This window comes from Drosophila ficusphila, unplaced genomic scaffold, assembly GCF_018152265.1.
Source record: "Drosophila ficusphila isolate 14025-0441.05 unplaced genomic scaffold, ASM1815226v1 contig_198, whole genome shotgun sequence".
In the NCBI taxonomy this organism is placed as follows: domain Eukaryota; kingdom Metazoa; phylum Arthropoda; class Insecta; order Diptera; family Drosophilidae; genus Drosophila; species Drosophila ficusphila.
In genome coordinates, this window is record NW_025064092.1 from 14,912,379 (window position 1) to 14,935,402 (window position 23,024).

At 37.9% G+C, this 23,024-nt stretch overlaps 3 long non-coding RNA genes across 3 annotated transcripts; all 3 read left to right on the forward strand.

The window, feature by feature from the left end:
• Positions 1–10,423: 10,423 nt before the first annotated feature.
• Positions 10,424–12,052, forward strand: LOC122319775. Its single transcript, XR_006245322.1, has 2 exons — positions 10,424–10,486; positions 12,010–12,052. It is a non-coding gene; the product is annotated as an uncharacterized LOC122319775 (long non-coding RNA).
• A 1,161-nt stretch (positions 12,053–13,213) lies between these two features.
• On the forward strand, positions 13,214–14,306 carry LOC122319774. Its single transcript, XR_006245321.1, has 2 exons — positions 13,214–13,276; positions 14,264–14,306. It is a non-coding gene; the product is annotated as an uncharacterized LOC122319774 (long non-coding RNA).
• A 2,885-nt stretch (positions 14,307–17,191) lies between these two features.
• On the forward strand, positions 17,192–17,895 carry LOC122319776. Its single transcript, XR_006245323.1, has 2 exons — positions 17,192–17,254; positions 17,853–17,895. It is a non-coding gene; the product is annotated as an uncharacterized LOC122319776 (long non-coding RNA).
• The last annotated feature ends 5,129 nt before the right edge of the window (positions 17,896–23,024 follow it).

Genomic DNA, 23,024 nt, shown 5'->3' on the forward strand with positions numbered 1-23,024 from the left:
CTTATCCATCGAAGTCGGAGTCGTCATCCGTTGGAAACTGAAAATATTCACTTTTTTACTCTACATCGTTGGAGTTATTAAAACGCAGAAAATAAATATTACAGTTTTCTCCGTATTCTACACACATCGTGCAGATGTATGTAGAATATGCCAAACCAGGTTGTAACATTAAAAATTGAAAAAAAAACGACAAAATAATCAACAAGAAAGGAAGCTAGCTTCGGCAAGCCGAAGCTTATATACCCTTGCAGTCATCAAATATTTCGAACAGAATACACAAAGGCTAAACAACATCGAAGCTACGACGACTTGTCTATTAATTTTTCATATTTTTGACTATTGTTCATATGACAGCTATATGATATAGTCGTCCGATTTTGATGAAATTTTATTTGTTATTTAAAAGTCGTTAGAAAACTCTATATTCCAAAAATCATGATTTTCTGATGAGAAATAACGATGTTATCATTTTATTTCCGTTAATTCTATATAGATTTTTCGATCTTTCCTATGGCAGCTATATGATATAGTTGTCCGATTTTAATGAAAATTTTTTTTGTGAACCAAGGCTAGTTAAAAAACATGATACTCAAAAAATCATAGTCGTGTGATGAAAAACAATCACCTTATCAATTAATTTCCATTAATTCTATATATATTTTTTGATCTCTCCTATGGCAGCTATATGATAGAGTTATCCGATTTCGATCAAATTTAACCCGAAATTCAATAGTAACTAGAAAACGCCATGTGGAAGAAATCAAGTCGATCTGATCAAAAACAACGGCGTTAGAATTTTGTATTTCAATCTCTTGTATGGGAGCTATCATATATAGTCGCCCGATCCGGCCCGTTCCGACTTATATACTGCGTGCAATAGCTTCACACCTTTTGGGAAGGTTTAGCAAGATATCTTTAAAAATGAGAGACTAGTTTGGGCAGAAACCGACAGGAGGACAGACGGACAGACGGACAGACAGACAGACGGACAGACGGACAGACGGACAGACGGACAGACGTACAGACGTATTTCGATTCAGATGGTGATGCTGATCAAGAATATATATACTTTATGGGGTCTAAGGTGTCTCCTTCACTGCGTTGCAAACTTCTGGCCAAAATTATTATACCCTTTGCTCTGCAAGGGTATAAAAAGTACCTAATGATGCAGATTGCTAAAGAATTGAAATACAATCTTTTAGAAGTGTGGCACTTCAAAATCCGATTAAAATTGGAAAAGCTATGGACTTAGATTTGGCGAATTTAGGCTTATTTTCAGCAAACCCATTCTTAGTCAGAGAGAGCGACGTGTAAGCAGTTTTCTTTTTCTGTAAAGAAAATTCCTTTTTATTGTGGTAATTTATTGATTACAATACGCAAAAGTGGTGAAAAGTGTCAATATATCAATAAAATATTGAACCTGTTTTATTTATTACATAAAAAATACCAATCAATGTAGGCAAAGATACTAATAATGTATAAAATAATAAATAAACTCCATCTTGTAACCGTTCAGGTTGATAACCTCAACCTAAAATTAAAAATAAAGTTGTAATTAAAATGTAAATAATCGTATTCTTCTAAATGTTAAAACTAATATTAATAGCAAAATTATAATATTTAATAAAAATAAATTTTTATAATTATTATACCTCTTAACTGTTTCTCTAGTTAAAAATATTAAAGAACAAATTCATAAACTTAATAAAACTAACCCATAAGAAAGTATATCACAACCTAAAAAATTTCAATAATTTTAGGTGTGAATGCCATTGGATTGGAAATTTTATTGCGAATTCAACGATTTATGCCATTCCACATTTGGAAGATTATTCCTTAGATATTTAAAAAAAAAACTGCGTTTTCTGACCAATATTATTTTGTTTTGGTAAAAACAAACATTTTTTAATGGTAATTTGTCTGTTGTTAAGGAAAAAACGACTTACAACCAAACAAAGTATAGTTTTGGGAAGCTGAGAAGCCCAACTATCTATGCCACTGAATGCAAATTAACTTATCCTTGAGTAAGTTGATAAAAACTGAGTTGGAAAAGATTAGTTGACAATTTTGTTAAAAACACCATATTTTTAGTGGATTTTCGGTTGCAATAAGGCCAAATAGTGACAACCGATCCTTTTCAAATTTTTAACACAAGGTATTAAATTTTTTTTTTTTTTTTTTTTTTTTTTTTTTTTAATTGAATGCATAATATCTGAAGAATATTGTGTCAAAATTTCAAGTCAATTAAAGCAAAATTGACGAAGTTATTAGTATTTTTCTACCTGCCGGATTTTCGTTTTACACTGGATTTTTTTGTGTTTAAAACTTTAAAGCGTTTTTCCCACAACTCACGTTTTCAAAGTCGGTACCCCTCATAACTTCAAAACGATCCTTTTGAAATTTTAAACACTATTTCTGTACATATTTTACGAGGTAACGCTGTCGAGTTTTTTTTTTTTGTTCATAATTTTGATTTCGCAATGACAAATTAACCGATTTCTTCCCAAAAAATTGTGTTTTTCACTTCAAAGTCTTCGAAAAAATGATGAAGAGTTATGAGGGGCACCGCAATTTAACTTTTTTTGGCGACACGTCCAGACAATTGCTACCATTGCCATATTTTTTTTTTAAATTTGATAAAACATTCTTCTAATGTCATACTTTAATATACCGTTGGTTGAATAAATAAATTTTAACTGTGTCGTCAGGAAAAAAATCACAAAAACATGGCTTTTTTCGCATGATTTGACCTTACCCGGAGTTACACTTTTTTGCGCGCGCCGCGCAATTTCAACCTTTTATTTATATGTAAGATTTTTTTTAATATTTTTATCTGATAGACCAATATGTTGAGCACATTGTGTAAAATTTTTGAGTCTTTTAGACTCAAACTAACGGAGTTACAGCGTTTTCAACGACCGACTGTGGTCGAATTTTTCGGTATAAAATCACTTTTTTTGCGCGCGCCGCGGAATTTCGACCTCTTATTTATATGTAAGATTTTTTTAAATATTTTTATCTGATAGACCAATATGTTGAGCACATTGTGTAAAATTTTTGAGTCTTTTAGAGTCAAACTAACGGAGTTACAGCGTTTACAACGACCGAATGTGGTCGAATTTTCGGTATAAAACACTTTTTTTGAGCGCGCCGCGCAATTCAACCTCTTATTTATATGTAAGATTTTTATACCCTTGCAGAGCAAAGGGTATTATAATATCAGTCAGAAGTTTGCAACGCAGTGAAGGAGACACCTCAGACCCCACAAAGTATATATATTCTTTAACAGCATCTGAATCGAAATCCGTCTGTACGTCTGTCCGTCGGTCCGTCTGTCTGTTTCTATGTAAACTAGTCTCTCAGTTTTAAAGCTATCGTGCTGAAACTTTCCGAAAAGTTGTGTAGTTATTGCACGCAGAATATAAGTCAGAACGAGCCGGATCAGCCGACTATATCGGATAGCTCACATACAAGAGGTCAAAAAAAATAAAGGAAAAACAATTATTACGCCGTTGTTTTTCATCGAATTGACTTGATTTCGTCCAGATGGCGTTTTCTAATTACTATTGAATTTTGGATTAAATTTTATCAAAATCGGATAACTCTATCATTTAGCTGCCATAGGAAAGATAAAAAATATACATAGAAATAATGACAAAATAATCATAACTTTGTTGTTTTTTATTCCACGAGCATGATTTTTACAACATCGACTTTATGAACTACCCATGAACCGGCTCGTTCCGATCAGCATTCCATATATGTCCGCATTCTTACAACTATTCTTACTAAGTATTTCAATATAATATGGCTCTTCTTGTTTGAAATTATTGATTGTGTTTGATTTTTATGTACTTCAAGTTCAGTATTTGATGAAATTTACTTTTTGAATTTCTTTCATGTTCTTGAATACTTTCAGATCTTTAACTTTAGCTCTTGATTTCATTGTCAAAAAAGCTAACCTTCCTTAAATCGTATTTGGCATCTTAAAATAAATAACTTAATTATTTACTGTCTAATTCATGTACTCACTGCGAAAAGCCTTGATGCACTGCAATCTTTCGTCTTCTTGAAGTAATATAATAACTGCAACCACTTTATCCACAAAATTTACACTTTACACTTTAACCTGAAATTAAATAAGAAACATAAAATAAAATAAGTAATTTGTTGCAAAACCTTTGTTACAGTAAGAGTTAGTATTGATTTGTTAGTAAAAAAGGTATTTACCTCTTTGGGTTATTGATTCACTGCATCTTGAAGTTCACTCCAAGAAGGAAGGTATAGTCATCACCTGTAATAAAAAGAAGGATTCCAAAATATTAGTTCAATTATTCAATACAAATCAATTACTCCAAAAAATACATACCCCAATGAGTTGATGCACTGCATCCTGGAGTGGAGTTCAATAAGATAATCACTGCAACCACTTATTCCGCAACATTAACAGTTCACCCTGAAATTAAATAGAAAAAATATATAATAAATAATTTGTTAAATAATAATAGTTAGAGTCAATTTGTTAGTAAAAAAGATATTTACCTCCTTGGGTTATTGGTTCACTGCATCTTGAAGTTCACTCCAAGAAGGAAGGTATAGTCATCACCTGTAATAAAAAGAAGGATTCCAAAATATTATTTCAATTATTCAATACAAATCAATTACTCCAAAAAATGCATACCCCAATGAGTTGATGCACTGCATCCTGGAGTGGAGTTCAATAAGATAATCACTGCAACCACTTAATCCGCACCATTAACACTTCACCCTGAAATTAAATAGAAAAAATATATAATAAATAATTTGTTAAATAATAATAGTTAGAATCAATTTGTTAGTAAAAAAGATATTTACCTCCTTGGGTTATTGGTTCACTGCATCTTGAAGTTCATTTCAAGAAGGAAGGTATAGTCATCACCTGTTTTAAAAAGAAGGATTCCAAAATATTAGTTCAATTATTTAATAAAAATTAATTGTTTAATAATGAAAAGAAGGATTCCAAAATATTAGTTTAAATATTTAATACAAACTAATTATTTAAGAAATACATACCCCAATGAGTTGATGCACTGCATCCTGGAGTGAAGTTCAATAGAAGATCTCGCCATTAATCCTTGATCTTGCAGCCTGTTCTCCAGTCCATTTAGGTTGTATCAGCATTCCATATATGTCCGCATTCTTACAACTATTCTTACTAAGTATTTCAATATAATATGGCCCTTCCTGTTTGAAATTATTGATTGCGTTTTATTTTTATGTACTTCAAGTTCAGTATTTGATAAAATTTACTTTTTGAATTTCTTTCATGTTCTTGAATACTTTCAGATCTTTAACTTTAGCTCTTGATTTCTTTGTCAAAAAAGCTAACCTTCCTTAAATCGTATTTGGCATCTTAAAATAAATAACTTAATTATTTACTGTCTAATTCATGTACTCACTGCGAAAAGCCTTGATGCACTGCAATCTTTCGTCTTCTTGAAGTAATATAATAACTGCAACCACTTTATCCACAAACTTTACACTTTACACTTTAACCTGAAATTAAATAAGAAACATAAAATAAAATAAGTAATTTGTTGCAAAACCTTTGTTACAGTAAGAGTTAGTATTGATTTGTTAGTAAAAAAAGGTATTTACCTCTTTGGGTTATTGATTCACTGCATCTTGAAGTTCACTCCAAGAAGGAAGTTATAGTCATCACCTGTAATGAAAAGAAGGATTTCAAAATATTAGTTAAATTATTCAATACAAATCAATTACTCAAAAAAATACATACCCCAATGAGTTGATGCACTGCATCCTGGAGTGGAGTTCAATAGAAGATCTCGCCATTAATCCTTGATCTTGCAGCCTGTTCTTCAGTCCATTTTGGAGGTATCAGCATATATCTCCGGTAACCGCATTCTTACAACTATTCTTACTATATATATTATTATAAGATGACCCTAGTTGTTTTAGATAATTAATTGTGTTTGATTTAGGAGTACTTCAAGTTCATTATTTGAACAAAATCACCTTTTGAATTTCTTTCTTATTGTTCTTGAATAATTTCAGATCTTTATCTTTTGCTCTTGATTGATCTTAAAATTAATAACTTAATTATATACTGTCTAATTGATGTACTCACTGCGAAAAAAACTTGGTGCACTACATCCTAATATCCAACTCCAAGTTACAAGTAAGATGGTGTCACCAATTATTTTCTGCAAGCAGCCAAACACACAACCAAAAACCTGAAATAAAATAAAATAATATTTTATAAAATAATTGCATTACATTTACAAAAGACCACGTCATCACTTGGTTAAAAAAAAAAAACTGCTACCCACCTCTTCGGGCTTTGATGCACTGCATCCTGGAGTGGACTCCAGAAGGAGGAGTCGGCCGGATACTCCCTCTCTCACTCTGAAACCACATCACCAACTCACACGCACACACACACACTTCTAAAGACCTGAGAGAGTTTCTTAGAGAAACTACCGGTCATCCCGGAGAACTTGAGAAATTGGCCAAAATCAAGGGTATCCCACTACGAATCAGCCAGAACGAGTTGGGAATTATAGGTGCAAGAAAACGTTAAAAATTTAAAATTATTGATCTCGATGACGTGGCCATATTAATTTAATTAACATATTTAATTAAATAATTGCATTACATTTACAAAAGACCACGTCATCACTTGGTTAAAAAAAAAAAACTGCTACCCACCTCTTCGGGCTTTGATGCACTGCATCCGGGAGTGGACTCCAGTAGGAGGAGTCGACCCATGACGCACTGCATCCTGGAGTGGACTCCAGTAGGAGGAGTCGACCCATGATGCACTGCATCCGGGAGTGGACTCCAGTAGGAGGAGTCGGCCGGATACTCCCTCTCTCACTCTGGAACCACTTCACCAACTCACACGCACACACACACACTTCTAGAGACCTGAGAGAGTTTCTTAGAGAAACTGCCGGTCATCCCGGAGAACTTGATAAATTGGCCAAAATTGGTATCCCACTACGAATCAGCCAGAACGAGTTGGGAATTATAGGTGCAAGAAAACGTTAAAAATTTAAAATTATTGATGTCGATGACGTGGCCATCTTAATTTAATTAACATATTTAATTAAATAATTGCATTGCATTTACAAAAGACCACGCCATCACTTGCTTAAAAAAAAAAAAATTCTACCCACCTCTTCGGGTTTTGATGCACTGCATCCTGGAGTCCACTTCATGCAGGAAGGTATCCGCCACTTTCAAGTTCATGCCAAGTCAAGCTATGATGCACTGCATCCGGGAGTGGACAATATGTTGAGCATATTGTGTAAAATTTTAGAGTCTTTTAGAGTCTAACTAACGGAGTTACAGCGTTTTCAACGACCGAATGTGGTCGAATTTTTCGGTATAAAATCACTTTTTTGCGCGCGCCGCGCAATTTCGACTTCTTATTTATATGTAAGATTTTTATACCCTTGCAGAGCAAAAGGGTATTATAATTTCAGTCAGAAGTTTGCAACGCAGTGAAGGACACCTCAGACCCCATAAAGTATATATATTCTTGATCAGCATCACCATCTGAATCGAAATATGTATGTACGTCTGTCCGTCTGTCCGTCTGTCCGTCGGTCCGTCGGTCCGTCTGTCCGTCTGTCCGTCTGTCCGTCTGTCTGTTTCTATGTAAACTAGTCTCTCAGTTTTGAAGCTATCTTGCTGAAACTTTCCCAAAAGTTGTGTAGTTATTGCACGCAGTATATAAGTCGGAACGAGCCGGATCGGCCAACTATATCGGATAGCTCCCATACAAGAGAATGAAATAAAAAATTCTTACTCCGTTGTTTTTGATCAGATCGACTTGATTTCTTCCAGATGGCGTTTTCTAACTGCTATTGAATTTTGTATTAAATTTTATCAAAATCGGATAACTCTATCATATAGCTGCCATAGGAGAGATCAAAAAATCTATATAGAAATAACGGAAATAAAATTATAACCTCGTTGTTTTTCATCAGACAATCATGATTTTTGGAATATAGAGTTTTCTAATGAGTCTTGAGTTACATATTAAATTTTATCAAAATCGGACGACTATATCATATAGCTGTCATATGAACAATATGGTAAATAATAGAAAAATCGTCATAGATTCGATGTTGTTAGCCTTTATGTATTTTGTTTGACATATTTAATGACTGCAAGGGTATATAAGCTTCGGCTTGCCGAAGCTAGCTTCCTTTCTTGTTTTTAATATTTTTATCTGATAGACCAATATGTTGAGCACATTGTGTAAAATTTTTGAGTCTTTTAGAGTCAAACTAACGGAGTTACAGCGTTATATTTAATAAAATAATTGCATTACATTTACAAAAGACCACGTCATCACTTGCTTAAAAAAAAAAAACTGCTACCCACCTCTTCGGGTTTTGATGCACTGCATCCGGTGTGAAATCCAGTAGGAGGAGTCGACCCTTGATGCACTGCATCCGGGAGTGGACTCCAGTAGGAGGAGTCGACCCATGACGCACTGCATCCTGGAGTGGACTCCAGTAGGAGGAGTCGACCCATGATGCACTGCATCCGGGAGTGGACTCCAGTAGGAGGAGTCGGCCGGATACTCCCTCTCTCACTCTGGAACCACTTAACCAACTCACACGCACACACACACACTTCTAGAGACCTGAGAGAGTTTCTTAGAGAAACTGCCGGTCATCCCGGAGAACTTGATAAATTGGCCAAAATTGGTATCCCACTACGAATTAGCCAGAACGAGTTGGGAATTATAGGTGCAAGAAAACGTTAAAAATTTAAAATTATTGATGTCGATGACGTGGCCATCTTAATTTAATTAACATATTTAATTAAATAATTGCATTGCATTTACAAAAGACCACGTCACCACTTGCTTAAAAAAAAAACTTCTACCCACCTCTTCGGGTTTTGATGCACTGCATCCTGGAGTCCACTTCATGCAGGAAGGTATCCGCCACTTTCAAGTTCATGCCAAGTCAAGCTATGATGCACTGCATCCGGGAGTGGACTCCAGTAGGGGCCGTCGACCCTTGATGCACTGCATCCGGGAGTGAACTCTAGTAGGAGGAGTCGACCCATGATGCACTGCATCCTGGAGTGGACTCCAGTAGGAGGAGTCGGCCGGATACTCCCTCTCTCACTCTGGAACCACATCACCAACTCACACGCACACACACACACTTCTAGAGACCTGAGAGAGTTTCTTAGAGAAACTGCCGGTCATCCCGGAGAACTTGAGAAATTAACCAAAATCAAGGGGTATTACATTTACAAAAGACCACGTCATCACTTGGTTAAAAAAAAAAAAAAACTTCTACCCACCTCTTCGGGTTTTGATGCACTGCATCCTGGAGTCCACTTCATGCAGGAAGGTATCCGCCACTTTCAAGTTCATGCCAAGTCAAGCTATGATGCACTGCATCCGGGAGTGGACAATATGTTGAGCATATTGTGTAAAATTTTAGAGTCTTTTAGAGTCAAACTAACGGAGTTACAGCGTTTTCAACGACCGAATGTGGTCGAATTTTTCGGTATAAAATCACTTTTTTGCGCGCGCCGCGCAATTTCGACCTCTTATTTACATGTAAGATTTGTTTTAATATTTTTATCTGATAGACCAATATGTTGAGCACATTGTGTAAAATTTTTGAGTCTTTTAGAGTTAAACTAATGGAGTTACAGCGCTTTCCACGACCGAATGTGGTCGAATTTTTCGGTATAAAGACTTTTTTGCGCGCGCTGCGCAATTTCGACCTCTTATATATATGTACGATTTTTTTAAAATATTTTTTTCTGATAGACCAATATGTTGAGCACATTGTGAAAAATTTTTGAGTCTTTTAGAGTCAAACTAACGGAGTTACAGCGTTTTCAACGACCGAATGTGGTCGAATTTTTCGGTATAAAATCACTTTTTTGCGCGCGCCGCGCAATTTCGACCTCTTATTTACATGTAAGATTTGTTTTAATATTTTTATCTGATAGACCAATATGTTGAGCACATTGTGTAAAATTTTTGAGTCTTTTAGAGTCAAACTAACGGAGTTACAGCGTTTTCAACGACCGAATGTGGTCGAATTTTTCGGTAAAAAATCACTTTTTTGCGCACGCCGCGCAATTTCGACCTCTTATTTATGTATACGATTTTTTTAAATATTTTTTTCTGATAGACCAATATGTTGAGCACATTGTGTAACATTGTTGAGTCTTTTAGAGTCAAACTAAGGGAGTTACAGCTATAATGCCGATGACGTGGTAATATTAATGTTATTAAAATTACATTCACATTACATTAACATTACATTACATTAATATTGCCACGTCATCGGTAATTATAATTAAACATTTTAAACGTATTGTTGCACTTATTATTTCCAAATTTAATTATGTTTTTAACTCATTCCCGTTGCAGTTAATGCTGATCCCTTCCTGCGTTTAGTGGCCTATAGGATGCAGTGCCTCCAAACACTATAGGGTGAGTACCATTTTTTTAAAATAAGTGACGCACGTCATCAATTGATGTGTTACAGCGTTTTAACAGACCGAATTTTAACGTCTACAAGTACTTTAAATGCGCTCCCCACGCAGTATCCGCCACTTTCAAGTTCATGCCAAGTCAAGCTATGATGCACTGCATCCGGGGAGTGGACAATATGTTGAGCATATTGTGTAAAATTTTAGAGTCTTTTAGAGTCAAACTAACGGAGTTACAGCGTTTTCAACGACCGAATGTGGTCGAATTTTTCGGTATAAAATCACTTTTTTGCGCGCGCCGCGCAATTTTGACCTCTTATTTACATGTAAGATTTGTTTTAATATTTTTATCTGATAGACCAATATGTTGAGCACATTGTGTAAAATTTTTGAGTCTTTTAGAGTCAAACTAACGGAGTTACAGCGCTTTCCACGACCGAATGTGGTCGAATTTTTCGGTATAAAGACTTTTTTGCGCGCGCTGCGCAATTTCGACCTCTTATATATATGTACGATTTTTTTAAAATATTTTTTTCTGATAGACCAATATGTTGAGCACATTGTGAAAAATTTTTGAGTCTTTTAGAGTCAAACTAACGGAGTTACAGCGTTTTCCACGACCGAATGTGGTCGAATTTTTCGGTATAAAATCGCTTTTTTGCGCGCGGCGCGCAATTTCGACCTCTTATTTATATGTAAGATTTGTTTTAATATTTTTATCTGATAGACCAATATGTTGAGCACATTGTGTAAAATTTTTGAGTCTTTTAGAGTCAAACTAACGGAGTTACAGCGTTTTCAACGACCGAATGTGGTCGAATTTTTCGGTAAAAAATCACTTTTTTGCGCGCGCCGCGCAATTTCGACCTCTTATTTATGTGTACGATTTTTTTAAATATTTTTTTCTGATAGACCAATATGTTGAGCACATTGTGAAAAATTTTTGAGTCTTTTAGAGTCAAACTAACGGAGTTACAGCGTTTTCCACGACCGAATGTGGTCGAATTTTTCGGTATAAAATCACTTTTTTGCGCGCGGCGCGCAATTTCGACCTCTTATTTATATGTAAGATTTGTTTTAATATTTTTATCTGATAGACCAATATGTTGAGCACATTGTGTAAAATTTTTGAGTCTTTTAGAGTCAAACTAACGGAGTTACAGCGTTTTCAACGACCGAATGTGGTCGAATTTTTCGGTAAAAAATCACTTTTTTGCGCACGCCGCGCAATTTCGACCTCTTATTTATGTATACGATTTTTTTAAATATTCTTTTCTGATAGACCAATATGTTGAGCACATTGTGTAACATTGTTGAGTCTTTTAGAGTCAAACTAAGGGAGTTACAGCTATAATGCCGATGACGTGGTAATATTAATGTTATTAAAATTACATTCACATTACATTAACATTACATTACATTAATATTGCCACGTCATCGGTAATTATAATTAAACATTTTAAACGTATTGTTGCACTTATTATTTCCAAATTTAATTATGTTTTTAACTCATTCCCGTTGCAGTTAATGCTGATCCCTTCCTGCGTTTAGTGGCCTATAGGATGCAGTGCCTCCAAACACTATAGGGTGAGTACCATTTTTTTAAAATAAGTGACGCACGTCATCAATTGATGTGTTACAGCGTTTTAACAGACCGAATTTTAACGTCTACAAGTACTTTAAATGCGCTCCCCACGCAGTATCCGCCACTTTCAAGTTCATGCCAAGTCAAGCTATGATGCACTGCATCCGGGGAGTGGACAATATGTTGAGCATATTGTGTAAAATTTTAGAGTCTTTTAGAGTCAAACTAACGGAGTTACAGCGTTTTCAACGACCGAATGTGGTCGAATTTTTCGGTATAAAATCACTTTTTTGCGCGCGCCGCGCAATTTTGACCTCTTATTTACATGTAAGATTTGTTTTAATATTTTTATCTGATAGACCAATATGTTGAGCACATTGTGTAAAATTTTTGAGTCTTTTAGAGTCAAACTAACGGAGTTACAGCGCTTTCCACGACCGAATGTGGTCGAATTTTTCGGTATAAAGACTTTTTTGCGCGCGCTGCGCAATTTCGACCTCTTATATATATGTACGATTTTTTTAAAATATTTTTTTCTGATAGACCAATATGTTGAGCACATTGTGAAAAATTTTTGAGTCTTTTAGAGTCAAACTAACGGAGTTACAGCGTTTTCCACGACCGAATGTGGTCGAATTTTTCGGTATAAAATCGCTTTTTTGCGCGCGGCGCGCAATTTCGACCTCTTATTTATATGTAAGATTTGTTTTAATATTTTTATCTGATAGACCAATATGTTGAGCACATTGTGTAAAATTTTGAGTCTTTTAGAGTCAAACTAACGGAGTTACAGCGTTTTCAACGACCGAATGTGGTCGAATTTTTCGGTAAAAAATCACTTTTTTGCGCGCGCCGCGCAATTTCGACCTCTTATTTATGTGTACGATTTTTTTAAATATTTTTTTCTGATAGACCAATATGTTGAGCACATTGTGTAACATTGTTGAGTCTTTTAGAGTCAAACTAACGGAGTTACAGCTATAATGCCGATGACGTGGTAATATTAATGTTATTAAAATTACATTCACATTACATTACATTAATATTGCCACGTCATCGGTAATTATAATTAAACATTTTAAACGTATTGTTGCACTTATTATTTCCAAATTTAATTATGTTTTTAACTCATTCCCGTTGCAGTTAATGCTGATCCCTTCCTGCGTTTAGTGGCCTATAGGATGCAGTGCCTCCAAACACTATAGGGTGAGTACCATTTTTTAAAATAAGTGACGCACGTCATCAATTGATGTGTTACAGCGTTTTAACAGACCGAATTTTAACGTCTACAAGTACTTTAAATGCGCTCCCCACGCAGTTCCCCGTCTATTTGTATTTCTCAATTTTTAAACATTTTTTTCAAAAAGACCAATATATTGAGAACATTGTGTAAAATTGTTGAGTCATTTATAGTCAAACTAACGGAGATACAGCGTTTTAACAGTCGAACTAACGGAGTTACAGCAATTTCAACGACCGAATGTGGTCGAATTTTTCAGTATAAAATCACTTTTTTTGCGCGCCGCGCAATTTTGACATCTTATTAATATGTAAGATTTTTTTAATATTTTTATCTGATAGACCAATATGTTGAGCACATTGTGTAAAATTTTTGAGTCTTTTAGAGTCAAACTAACGGAGTTACAGCGTTTTCCACGACCGAATGTGGTCGAATTTTTCGGTATAAAATCACTTTTTTGCGCGCGGCGCGCAATTTCGACCTCTTATTTATATGTAAGATTTGTTTTAATATTTTTATCTGATAGACCAATATGTTGAGCACATTGTGTAAAATTTTTGAGTCTTTTAGAGTCAAACTAACGGAGTTACAGCGTTTTCAACGACCGAATGTGGTCGAATTTTTCGGTAAAAAATCACTTTTTTGCGCGCGCCGCGCAATTTCGACCTCTTATTTATGTGTACGATTTTTTTAAATATTTTTTTCTGATAGACCAATATGTTGAGCACATTGTGTAACATTGTTGAGTCTTTTAGAGTCAAACTAACGGAGTTACAGCTATAATGCCGATGACGTGGTAATATTAATGTTATTAAAATTACATTCACATTACATTAACATTACATTACATTAATATTGCCACGTCATCGGTAATTATAATTAAACATTTTAAACGTATTGTTGCACTTATTATTTCCAAATTTAATTATGTTTTTAACTCATTCCCGTTGCAGTTAATGCTGATCCCTTCCTGCGTTTAGTGGCCTATAGGATGCAGTGCCTCCAAACACTATAGGGTGAGTACCATTTTTTTAAAATAAGTGACGCACGTCATCAATTGATGTGTTACAGCGTTTTAACAGACCGAATTTTAACGTCTACAAGTACTTTAAATGCGCTCCCCACGCAGTTCCCCCGTCTATTTGTATTTCTCAATTTTTAAACATTTTTTTTCAAAAAGACCAATATATTGAGAACATTGTGTAAAATTGTTGAGTCATTTATAGTCAAACTAACGGAGATACAGCGTTTTAACAGTCAAACTAACGGAGTTACAGCAATTTCAACGACCGAATGTGGTCGAATTTTTCGGTATAAAATCACTTTTTTGCGCGCGCCGTGCAATTTTGACCTCTTATTTACATGTAAGATTTGTTTTAATATTTTTATCTGATAGACCAATATGTTGAGCACATTGTGTAAAATTTTTGAGTCTTTTAGAGTCAAACTAACGGAGTTACAGCGTTTTCAACGACTGAATGTGGTCGAATTTTTCGGTATAAAATCACTTTTTGCGCGCGCCGCGCAATTTCGACTTCTTATTTATATGTAAGATTTTTTTTAATATTTTTATCTGATAGACCAATATGTTGAGCACATTGTGTAAAATTTTTGAGTCTTTTAGAGTCAAACTAACGGAGTTACAGCGTTATATTTAATAAAATAATTGCATTACATTTACAAAAGACCACGTCATCACTTGCTTAAAAAAAAAAACTGCTACCCACCTCTTCGGGTTTTGATGCACTGCATCCGGTGTGAAATCCAGTAGGAGGAGTCGACCCTTGATGCACTGCATCCGGGAGTGGACTCCAGTAGGAGGAGTCGACCCATGACGCACTGCATCCTGGAGTGGACTCCAGTAGGAGGAGTCGACCCATGATGCACTGCATCCGGGAGTGGACTCCAGTAGGAGGAGTCGGCCGGATACTCCCTCTCTCACTCTGGAACCACTTCACCAACTCACACGCACACACACACACTTCTAGAGACCTGAGAGAGTTTCTTAGAGAAACTGCCGGTCATCCCGGAGAACTTGATAAATTGGCCAAAATTGGTATCCCACTACGAATCAGCCAGAACGAGTTGGGAATTATAGGTGCAAGAAAACGTTAAAAATTTAAAATTATTGATGTCGATGACGTGGCCATCTTAATTTAATTAACATATTTAATTAAATAAAATTGCATTGCATTTACAAAAGACCACGTCACCACTTGCTTAAAAAAAAACTTCTACCCACCTCTTCGGGTTTTGATGCACTGCATCCTGGAGTCCACTTCATGCAGGAAGGTATCCGCCACTTTCAAGTTCATGCCAAGTCAAGCTATGATGCACTGCATCCGGGAGTGGACTCCAGTAGGGGCCGTCGACCCTTGATGCACTGCATCCGGGAGTGAACTCTAGTAGGAGGAGTCGACCCATGATGCACTGCATCCTGGAGTGGACTCCAGTAGGAGGAGTCGGCCGGATACTCCCTCTCTCACTCTGGAACCACATCACCAACTCACACGCACAAACACACACTTCTAGAGACCTGAGAGAGTTTCTTAGAGAAACTGCCGGTCATCCCGGAGAACTTGAGAAATTAACCAAAATCAAGGGGTATCCCACTACGAATCAGCCAGAACGAGTTGGGAATTATAGGTGCAAGAAAACGTTAAAAATTTAAAATTATTGATCTCGATGACGTGGCCATATTAATTTAATTAACATATTTAATTAAATAATTGCATTACATTTACAAAAGACCACGTCATCACTTGGTTAAAAAAAAAAAACTTCTACCCACCTCTTCGGGTTTTGATGCACTGCATCCTGGAGTCCACTTCATGCAGGAAGGTATCCGCCACTTTCAAGTTCATGCCAAGTCAAGCTATGATGCACTGCATCCGGGGAGTGGACAATATGTTGAGCATATTGTGTAAAATTTTAGAGTCTTTTAGAGTCAAACTAACGGAGTTACAGCGTTTTCAACGACCGAATGTGGTCGAATTTTTCGGTATAAAATCACTTTTTTGCGCGCGCCGCGCAATTTCGACCTCTTATTTACATGTAAGATTTGTTTTAATATTTTTATCTGATAGACCAATATGTTGAGCACATTGTGTAAAATTTTTGAGTCTTTTAGAGTCAAACTAACGGAGTTACAGCGCTTTCCACGACCGAATGTGGTCGAATTTTTCGGTATAAAGACTTTTTGCGCGCGCTGCGCAATTTCGACCTCTTATATATATGTGCGATTTTTTTAAAATATTTTTTTCTGATAGACCAATATGTTGAGCACATTGTGAAAAATTTTTGAGTCTTTTAGAGTCAAACTAACGGAGTTACAGCGTTTTCCACGACCGAATGTGGTCGAATTTTTCGGTATAAAATCACTTTTATGCGCGCGGCGCGCAATTTCGACCTCTTATTTATATGTAAGATTTGTTTTAATATTTTTATCTGATAGACCAATATGTTGAGCACATTGTGTAAAATTTTTGAGTCTTTTAGAGTCAAACTAACGGAGTTACAGCGTTTTCAACGACCGAATGTGGTCGAATTTTTCGGTAAAAAATCACTTTTTTGCGCACGCCGCGCAATTTCGACCTCTTATTTATGTATACGATTTTTTTAAATATTTTTTTCTGATAGACCAATATGTTGAGCACATTGTGTAACATTGTTGAGTCTTTTAGAGTCAAACTAAGGGAGTTACAGCTATAATGCCGATGACGTGGTAATATTAATGTTATTAAAATTACATTCACATTACATTAACATTACATTACATTAATATTGCCACGTCATCGGTAATTATAATTAAACATTTTAAACGTATTGTTGCACTTATTATTTCCAAATTTAATTATGTTTTTAACTCATTCCCATTGCAGTTAATGCTGATCCCTTCCTGCGTTTAGTGGCCTATAGGATGCAGTGCCTCCAAACACTATAGGGTGAGTACCATTTTTTTAAAATAAGTGACGCACGTCATCAATTGATGTGTTACAGCGTTTTAACAGACCGAATTTTAACGTCTACAAGTACTTTAAATGCGCTCCCCACGCAGTATCCGCCACTTTCAAGTTCATGCCAAGTCAAGCTATGATGCACTGCATCCGGGAGTGGACAATATGTTGAGCATATTGTGTAAAATTTTAGAGTCTTTTAGAGTCAAACTAACGGAGTTACAGCGTTTTCAACGACCGAATGTGGTCGAATTTTTCGGTAAAAAATCACTTTTTTGCGCGCGCCGCGCAATTTCGACCTCTTATTTATGTGTACGATTTTTTTAAATATTTTTTTCTGATAGACCAATATGTTGAGCACATTGTGTAACATTGTTGAGTCTTTTAGAGTCAAACTAACGGAGTTACAGCTATAATGCCGATGACGTGGTAATATTAATGTTATTAAAATTACATTCACATTACATTAACATTACATTACATTAATATTGCCACGTCATCGGTAATTATAATTAAACATTTTAAACGTATTGTTGCACTTATTATTTCCAAATTTAATTATGTTTTTAACTCATTCCCGTTGCAGTTAATGCTGATCCCTTCCTGCGTTTAGTGGCCTATAGGATGCAGTGCCTCCAAACACTATAGGGTGAGTACCATTTTTTTAAAATAAGTGACGCACGTCATCAATTGATGTGTTACAGCGTTTTAACAGACCGAATTTTAACGTCTACAAGTACTTTAAATGCGCTCCCCACGCAGTTCCCCGTCTATTTGTATTTCTCAATTTTTAAACATTTTTTTTCAAAAAGACCAATATATTGAGAACATTGTGTAAAATTGTTGAGTCATTTATAGTCAAACTAACGGAGATACAGCGTTTTAACAGTCGAACTAACGGAGTTACAGCAATTTCAACGACCGAATGTGGTCGAATTTTTCAGTATAAAATCACTTTTTTGCGCGCCGCGCAATTTTGACATCTTATTAATATGTAAGATTTTTTTTTAATATTTTTATCTGATAGACCAATATGTTGAGCACATTGTGTAAAATTTTTGAGTCTTTTAGAGTCAAACTAACGGAGTTACAGCGTTTTCCACGACCGAATGTGGTCGAATTTTTCGGTATAAAATCACTTTTTTGCGCGCGGCGCGCAATTTCGACCTCTTATTTATATGTAAGATTTGTTTTAATATTTTTATCTGATAGACCAATATGTTGAGCACATTGTGTAAAATTTTTGAGTCTTTTAGAGTCAAACTAACGGAGTTACAGCGTTTTCAACGACCGAATGTGGTCGAATTTTTCGGTAAAAAATCACTTTTTTGCGCGCGCCGCGCAATTTCGACCTCTTATTTATGTGTACGATTTTTTTAAATATTTTTTTCTGATAGACCAATATGTTGAGCACATTGTGTAACATTGTTGAGTCTTTTAGAGTCAAACTAACGGAGTTACAGCTATAATGCCGATGACGTGGTAATATTAATGTTATTAAAATTACATTCACATTACATTAACATTACATTACATTAATATTGCCACGTCATCGGTAATTATAATTAAACATTTTAAACGTATTGTTGCACTTATTATTTCCAAATTTAATTATGTTTTTAACTCATTCCCGTTGCAGTTAATGCTGATCCCTTCCTGCGTTTAGTGGCCTATAGGATGCAGTGCCTCCAAACACTATAGGGTGAGTACCATTTTTTTAAAATAAGTGACGCACGTCATCAATTGATGTGTTACAGCGTTTTAACAGACCGAATTTTAACGTCTACAAGTACTTTAAATGCGCTCCCCACGCAGTTCCCCGTCTATTTGTATTTCTCAATTTTTAAACATTTTTTTTCAAAAAGACCAATATATTGAGAACATTGTGTAAAATTGTTGAGTCATTTATAGTCAAACTAACGGAGATACAGCGTTTTAACAGTCAAACTAACGGAGTTACAGCAATTTCAACGACCGAATGTGGTCGAATTTTTCAGTATAAAATCACTTTTTTTGCGCGCCGCGCAATTTTGACATCTTATTAATATGTAAGATTTTTTTAAATATTTTTATCTGATAGACCAATATGTTGAGCACATTGTGTAAAATTTTTGAGTCTTTTAGAGTCAAACTAACGGAGTTACAGCGTTTTCAACGACTGAATGTGGTCGAATTTTTCGGTATAAAATCACTTTTTTGCGCGCGCCGTGCAATTTTGACCTCTTATTTACATGTAAGATTTGTTTTAATATTTTTATCTGATAGACCAATATGTTGAGCACATTGTGTAAAATTTTTGAGTCTTTTAGAGTCAAACTAACGGAGTTACAGCGTTTTCAACAACCGAATGTGGTCGAATTTTTCGGTATAAAATCACTTTTTTGCGCGCGCCGTGCAATTTTGACCTCTTATTTACATGTAAGATTTGTTTTAATATTTTTATCTGATAGAACAATATGTTGAGCACATTGCCACCTTTTTAGTGTGTCCATAGTTTCATAGCAGCCAGCTTTTGAAAGTGATCATGGCTTCAGAGCAGCCACCTTTTGAGAGCGACCAGTAGTTTCATAGCAGCCACCTTTTGAGAGTGACCATAGTTTTAGAGTAGCCGCCTTTTGAGAGCGACTATAGTTTCAGAACAGCCACCGCCGCGCAATTCGACCTCTTATTTATATCACAGTTCCCACTATCGAATCCCTCTATCTAACCTACTTGAGAAAAATCTTTTTTTTTTTTTTTGTAATTGCCTTTGCCTGGACTCGAGCCCAGGTCTTTTCGGTTCGTGGTCTTGCGCTTAAGCTGCCAGGCCATCGACCGCCCCCGACAGGAACTGCAATAAGGCGCAGTATAAAGTAATTTTGATTGTTGCCGGAGGAGCGCATCGGCGGATGTGGCAAAAAGTGCAGCATACGTGTTGGGCGCGCGGTGAGTGCCAATTTGACACACTAGAAAGCGCCAGCGTCGCGCGCGGTAGTACCAATTTGACACACTAGAGAGCGCCACCGTCGCGCGCGGTAGTACCAATTTGACACACTAGAGAGCGCCACTGTCGCGCGCGGTAGTACCAATTTGACACACTAGAGAGCGCCACCGTCGCGCGCGGTAGTACCACTTACGGAAACTAGGTGGCGCCACAGTCGGGCATTTTAGTACCACTGACGGACACTAGGTGGCGCCACTGTCGGGCGTTTTAGTACCACTTTTGACCACTAGGAGGCGCCACTGTCGGGCATTTTAGTACCAATTTTGGCCAATAGGTGGCGCCACTGTCGGGCATTTTAGTACCAATTTTGGCCACTAGGTGGCGCCACTGTCTGGTATTTTTAGTACCACCTTTGACCACTAGGTGGCGCCACCTTTGGCTTGCAGTAGTGCCAATTTCGCCCACTAGGAAGCGCCACCGTCCTGCGAGTTTTACTGTTGCATACTTTTAGGCCCCCCGTTTAGTGTGGCCGTATCCTAGGGTTGCCACCCTTAGTGTGACCGTACTTTTAGGGTTGCCACCTGTTCGTAGGGTTGCCAGACCGCTGTTTTCGCACTGTGTAGCCCTCAGGGCCCCCCGTTTAGTGTGACCGTATCCTAGGGTTGCCACCCTTAGTGTGACCGTACTTTTAGGGTTGCCACCTGTTCGTAGGGTTGCCAGACCGCTGTTTTCGCACTGTGTAGCCCCCAGGGCCCCCCGTTTAGTGTGACCGTATCCTAGGGTTGCCACCCTTAGTGTGACCGTACTTTTAGGGTTGCCACCTGTTCGTAGGGTTGCCAGACCGCTGTTTTCGCACTGTGTAGCCCCCAGGGCCCCCCCGTTTAGTGTGACCGTATCCTAGGGTTGCCACCCTTAGTGTGACCGTACTTTTAGGGTTGCCACCTGTTCGTAGGGTTGCCAGACCGCTGTTTTCGCACTGTGTAGCCCCCAGGGCCCCCCGTTTAGTGTGACCGTATCCTAGGGTTGCCACCCTTAGTGTGACCGTACTTTTAGGGTTGCCACCTGTTCGTAGGGTTGCCAGACCAGGCCATCATCCGCCTACTCCTGGAGGGCACCTGCTCATCCACTTTCTCCTGGAGGGCACCTGATCCTCCGGCGACACACTCGGGTGGAGGATGTGGACACTAGGATGAGGACAGGGTATTGGACTGCAGCTGTCTAAGGGCATGCACAGTTCCTCCTACTATCGAATCCCTCTATCTAATCCCTCTATCTAATCTACTTCAGAAAAATCTTTTTTTTTTTTTTTTTTTGTAATTGCCTTTGCCTGGACTCGAGCCCAGGTCTTTTCGGTTCGTGGTGTCGCGCTTAAGCTGCTAGGCCATCCACCGCCCCCGACAGGCACTGCAATAAGGCGCAGTATAAAGTAATTTTGATAGTTGCCGGCAGGAGCGCATCGGTGGATGTAGCAAAAAGTGTAGCATACGTGTTGGGCGCACGGTGAGTGCCAATTTGACACACTAGAAAGCGCCACCGTCGCGCGCGGTAGTACCAATTTGACACACTAGGTGGCGCCACTGTTTGGCATTTTAGTACCAGTTTTGACCAATAGGTGGCGCCACTGTCGGGCATTTTAGTACCACTTTTGGCCACTAGGTGGCGCCACTGTGGGCATTTTAGTACCAATTTTGGCCAATAGGTGGCGCCACTGTTGGGCATTTTAGTACCACTTCCGGACACTAGGTGGCGCCACCTTCGGTTTGAAGTAGTGCCACTTTCGCCCACTAGGAAGCGCCACCGTCCCGCGATTTTTACTATTGCATACTTTTAGGCCCCCCGTTTAGTGTGACCGTATCCTGGGTTGCCACCCTTAGTGTGACCGTACTTTTAGGGTTGCCACCTCTTCGTAGGGTTGCCAGACCGCTGTTTTCGCACTGTGTAGCCCCCAGGGCCCCCCGTTTAGTGTGACCGTATCCTAGGGTTGCCACCCTTAGTGTGACCGTACTTTTAGGGTTGCCACCTGTTCGTAGGGTTGCCAGACCGCTGTTTTCGCACTGTGTAGCCCCCAGGGCCCCCCGTTTAGTGTGACCGTATCCTAGGGTTGCCACCCTTAGTGTGACCGTACTTTTAGGGTTGCCACCTGTTCGTAGGGTTGCCAGACCGCTGTTTTCGCACTGTGTAGCCCCCAGGGCCCCCCGTTTAGTGTGACCGTATCCTAGGGTTGCCACCCTTAGTGTGACCGTACTTTTAGGGTTGCCACCTGTTCGTAGGGTTGCCAGACCGCTGTTTTCGCACTGTGTAGCCCCCAGGGCCCCCCCGTTTAGTGTGACCGTATCCTAGGGTTGCCACCCTTAGTGTGACCGTACTTTTAGGGTTGCCACCTGTTCGTAGGGTTGCCAGACCAGGCCATCATCCGCCTACTCCTGGAGGGCACCTGCTCATCCACTTTCTCCTGGAGGGCACCTGATCCTCCGGCGACACACTCGGGTGGAGGATGTGGACACTAGGATGAGGACAGGGTATTGGACTGCAGCTGTCTAAGGGCATGCACAGTTCCTCCTACTATCGAATCCCTCTATCTAATCCCTCTATCTAATCTACTTCAGAAAAATCTTTTTTTTTTTTTTTTTTTGTAATTGCCTTTGCCTGGACTCGAGCCCAGGTCTTTTCGGTTCGTGGTGTCGCGCTTAAGCTGCTAGGCCATCCACCGCCCCCGACAGGCACTGCAATAAGGCGCAGTATAAAGTAATTTTGATAGTTGCCGGCAGGAGCGCATCGGCGGATGTGGCAAAAAGTGTAGCATACGTGTTGGGCGCACGGTGAGTGCCAATTTGA